At 47.5% G+C, this 5194-nt stretch overlaps 1 protein-coding gene across 11 annotated transcripts in view; it reads left to right on the top strand.

Annotated features, from left to right (window-relative positions):
• RBFOX1 (RNA binding fox-1 homolog 1) overlaps positions 1-5194 on the top strand; it is a 2175109-nt gene that overhangs the window by 1984890 nt on the left and 185025 nt on the right. The gene's annotated exons all lie outside the window — the stretch shown is intronic.

Below are 5194 nucleotides of genomic sequence, written 5' to 3'. Positions count from 1 at the left end.
ACACACACACACACACACACACACACACACACACACACACACACACAGAAGAGAAAGAAAAATACTTAAAGCCCACCTTGGCAGGCACTTTTCCCCCTCGGTGAAAGTCAGACAGTTACGGTGAAAAGAATAAATCCATTTCATGTTCTGCCACGTAAAGACTATTTTCTGCAATTGAAATGTGGTTTGCATTAGATTCTGAGCCAAAATATTTTGCCAAGTCTGATGGGCTGCCTCTCTTGCTTCGTTTTTTAGTTTCCCAAAACTACTTTATTAAACCACTAAGGGCCATGCACGGGAGAAAGGTGATGTCTGAAAAGAAACCAAAAAAAAGCACCTCCCATTTTCTCTCTGACTCTGCCTCCTGAGAAAATTAAGGGTGTAGGATGTTCTAGTGACCAAGGAAATTCTCCTTGTATTTGAGGGACGTCTCTCTGAATGCCTGCACGCAGCGGAGTCCACACACTATGCTAATGGTCAGATTACGGTATTTGTCTTAAAATAGCAATATCCTGGCTACTTCATGCTTCAGTAAAATATTTAAATTGACATGGCATTTTTTTTCCTGTGGTGAATCAGACTTGGTTGCATTTTAATAATCCTTCTTCTCTCTGTAACTGGAGTACAAACTACCTGTCGGGTTGTCGCAGGTATTGAGGGGTCCCCCGTTATCATCTGGCTGCCGTTGGGTTGCTGTTCTAATTGAGGTTTGGTGTATGAGGACAAAGAAGTTTCTTCTGCATTTATCCTAATGGATGTTCTTGATTTCAAACTCCTACCCAGTTCTGCAGCAGCAACGGTGGGTTTTAAAACATGAGGTCTTGGCTTCTTTCCCCCCTTTTGTGTATTCGGCAGCAACCCAGCAAAGTCCAGGCCCTGAAAATTAGATGCTAGGTTTGCAAAATCACTTGAAGCACTCCCTTGATAATGTGGGGCTACATGCAAAGCAGAATCACCCTCCCCATCAACTCAGAACAGCCACAAGCACCCTGACTCAGTAAATATCAGAATCTCTGTGATCGTTGCCCTTATTTAGGGAAAAGTGTGGGTGGGCATTAGAGTAGAAGAAAGAAGGCAGCTTCTGCAAATGAGGGAACGTCTAACCAGAACGCTCCAAATAACTGTTGCCTGTCACTGCCACCAGTGTGAAATTGGCTTCAGCCTTCCAGCAGGAGCTTGTTCACGTGCCCAAGATTTGCCTTGACCTGGAGTGGAAAAGGTGCCCATAATGTGAATATATTTTTCCAGAAAATCCATTTTAGCCAAGCTGAGTATCCAGGAACATCACTAGGGAGGAAAGAAAGACATCTCTGAAGCCCTTTGAAGGTGAAAAATAATTCCGTAGGAAGTACAGTGATCTTAATTAAATATTAGCTGTAATTAGCCCAAAGTACAAATGTTGGGAATATTAATCAGGGTTCCTCTGGAATGGCTGTCAGTGTTAATAAGTAACCGTGCAGGGTCCCACCAACATCTGTTTGAGAACTCCAGGAACGGGAGTGCATCCCAAGTTCTATGGACTTGAATGCTACCTGGAGGTTCCCTGGCTACCATGGACATCGTCTCTAGAGGTGGGCACCCGTGGTTTGCCAGAATGGCATAAGTTTTGGTAGAGGTTGGTGGTTTGCCCTGGCTCCAGTGGTGCCCCTACTTGGCCCTTGCCCTTGGCCCTTGTGGCCTCAGAGCCTTCGGAAGCCAGGCTTTGGGCTTGAGGTGGCAGAAGTTTCCCAGGCTGCTGCTCTAACACACCAAGGGTTACCCCTCGCCTCCCCCAGTCTGGCTGCTGGAACCCTGGCCTCTTTGAATCAAATACCCTACCACCTGACTTCCCCACAGGGTGTAACCTGCCACCAGGTGGAAAACAGGTCTCAGGGTCACGGTATACATGACAGAGAGCAGTTTATTTATTTAAAATTGGAAACGCATCTCCCCACCAGAGATCTTCTTTCCAGATGAGGGACACCTTGGCGTGGGATAAACCCAGGCTCTGGTTCAGCTCTTGGCTTCCCTCAGAGGTACTTGTGACTGCAACCTCGCAGTATCATTTACCAGCTCTGGGCTACAGTATCCTTCACAACAAAACAAAGCGGGATCAGAGATGCAGTGCATGCAAAGCAGAGAGTCTAGACCTTGGCACTATTAACCTTTGGGCCAGATAATCCTTGGTTGTGGAGGGGGCGCTGTCCTGTACACTGTAGGATGTCTAGCTGCAGCTCTGGCCTCCACCCACTAGATGCTGGTGGTATCCCTTCCTACTCAGTTGTGACAAACAAAAGTGTCTCTGGTCATTGCCTAATGTCTCCTGGGGAGCAGTCACCCTGCTTAAGGACTCCTTGCCTGGTGCCCACTAGGTCTGAGTGTCACGCAGTTTGTTTTCTGAGTTCTGGTTTGGAGAAGAGGATGCCTTTCAGATGGAACACAGAAGTCTGAAGCCATCATAGGTCTTCGCACAAGCCCACGTCTGCTGAGTTTGAAGCACGTGTGTGTACAATGCAGAGACCTGGTGATGGAAAGCACATTCTGAGAAAGATTCTACTGCACCTTTCTCCCACCGTCCTTAACGCTGCCGAACTCCAGGTCTGGCTGAGCCACCCCCTCCTTGGTTTAGGTAGAAGGCACCCCCTTTCCCTCCCTACTTCACCACCAACTGTATTTCCTGCCCAAACTATCTGTGCAACAACAGCTGTTTTTTTTTTTTTTTTTAACATCTTTATTGGAGTTTAACTGCTTTACACTGGTGTTAGTTTCTGCTTTAAAACAAAGTGAATCAACTATACATATACATATATCCCCATATCTCCTCCCTCTTGCATCTTAACTGATGTCCCCATATTTCATGATAACTCTGCCACAATGATTAGAAAACTTTTCCTGCAAAGGGCCAGATAGATAAATAGTTTAGACTTTGTGGGCTATATGGTCTCTGTCAGAGCAACTCAACTCTGCCATCAGAGCACAGTGACCATGGTTGTGTCCCAATAAAACTTTATTTACAAAAACAAGTCATGGGCCAGATTTCTTCCAGGGTTCGTTTGCTGATCCCTCTCCCATCCCCCCACCCCCATCCTGTTGCCAGTGACGCCTGACAGAGCCCAGAGTCCACTAGCCAAGCATGCATTCACTTAGCAGACACCGGTGTATGTTGACTTTGCAGCCAGCGTGCTGCTGAACCCTGGAGGTGGAACAGAGAATGTGACACAGTCTCCCACCCTCAGGACGCTCACAGGCTAATCAGCAGGCGATAGTGGTACCTGGAGTTACGTGGGAGGTGACCACAAGCTGCAGTGTAGAGGGCAGGCAACTGATGTGGTTTAAGTGTCAAGGAAGACTTGCTGGGAAGCTCTTGATCTGGGACCTCAAAGAGAAGCCAAGGAAGGCTAGCCAGGGAAGGGAGTAGGGGAGGAATTCCCAAGCAGAGGAGGCAGTGAACAGGATGGTGTCGAGAGGATGGAGAGACCACAAGCTTCCTGAGGGCAGGCCTTCCCTCTCCAGTACAGAGAGAGGTCAGATCCTAGCAAGGAGCTGTTGCTGTTTTGCAGCTTGTAGGATTGGTTCACTCCTCCTGAGACTGCTTTGCAGTGAGGAAAGGCCATGTGGGCACATATGTACCCGTGAAAGTGTTTCTACTGAAGGTGGAGAAAGGAAAGCTTTGTCTTTTATGACCATCTCTCTCTACCATTGATCCTGTGATCATTTCATGCTCCCCTGGAGTTTTCACAAGTCTGTCTTTCAATTCAGAGACAAGCGAGGTGGGAGGTAGGGGAGGCTGAAACGGACCTTTGGGCAGAAGTGGAATCTGTCCCGGTGATTTTCTCTTTGGAGCGTTCTCAAGGTCCCAAAGTTTCTGGGGTTTCTTGTCAGCCAGAAAGAAGTAGCGTCTTTCTGTGCACAAGGATGTATTCCTTGAGCAGCCCTGTAGAAGAGAAGAATGCTAGTCAGCTCATATACAGAAGAGGATTTTTTCTGGTATTAGTCAAGACCTTTTCGGTTGCAAGTAACGGAAAGGCGGGCTTACACTAAATAAGACATTTACTGACTCATGGAACTTAAACAGCAGTGTTACTCACTGCAGGGAAAAGCTGGATCCAAGACTTCAAATGATGTCAGCAGGACTCAGTTGATCTGTTTCTCCACTTCTGGGCTCCGTTTTCCTCTGCGTTGGCTTCTGCTTTAGGGAGGCTCCCTTCAAGAGGCAGTTCTTGGCAGCTCTAGGCTGAACGTTATTTTTCCAGCTGCCAGTCATCGAAGTGAAAGAACTTCCTCCCCAAACTCCAGCCAAGTCCCAGGATTAAGCCTCACTGGAGTTGCTAGGGGTTAGGTGGATGGGCATAAGCCCAAGTCACTGTGACCGTTAAGAGTGGAGCCCTCTGGTTAGCCAGGCAGGGTAACATGACCACATCCAGAGGTAACCAGAGACGGGCCCAGCCACATCTGCACAATGTGGGGACTGGGAGTGGAAGTGGCCCCTAAAAGGAAACCGGGCTTGTCCTGGAAGAGGAGTGAACAATGAACGGCAATGACAGTAAATGTGGTTTCCCAAGGACGGACGCGGTTAACTTTCCACGCCGATCGATGCAACCCCAGCACAGACAGACCCGTTCAGCCCCAAGTGCTATGAAAACACGTTGCCAAGAAAGAAACGGCTGTTTATTTTTGCTTCCAATGGCACAGACATTTGGAGAAATTAGTCTGGGGGAGGAAAGGGCCTGAGGGGAGTGTTTTCACTTGTAAAATGTTTTAAACTTATCCTGAGTGTCGTTCTCTTCCAAGTGTCATCTTTAACATTCCAATTAAGGTTCCTTCTAAACAAATGCACCAGCTCCTTGCACTGCTCTGAGAATAAACTTTTTTCCCCCTCTCTGTCATAACGGTTTTTGCTGCACTCAAGTTGCTTTGGCTGAAGAAGCTCTCAAATGTTGGTGGCGGGAACCCAGGAGATGTGAGCAGTTCTGACACTTTTGCCCTGGTATCGTTATAGGAGGACTGAAGTCACATCTAATTGACCACAGACAATGGGAGAGGCAGCTATTTGGTGTGCTTAATTGCTAAGCTTTCTCTCTCTCTGTCTCTCTCTTCTCTTTCTGACTGCGCAATCCCATTTCTTCTTAAGACCGTGGAAAATTTAGACCTTTGGGTTACAGTCCCTGATGCCGTGTGTGTGTGTGTGTGTGTGTGTGTGTGTGTGTGTGTGTGT

The sequence above is a fragment of the Aethalodelphis obliquidens genome, unplaced genomic scaffold (genome assembly GCF_003676395.1).
Source record: "Aethalodelphis obliquidens isolate GAN/ISIS:26980383/991018 unplaced genomic scaffold, ASM367639v1 scaffold18, whole genome shotgun sequence".
Lineage (NCBI taxonomy): Eukaryota > Metazoa > Chordata > Mammalia > Artiodactyla > Delphinidae > Aethalodelphis > Aethalodelphis obliquidens.
Note: the sequence above shows the minus strand (reverse complement) of the source record. Positions and strands in the feature narration are given on the sequence as shown.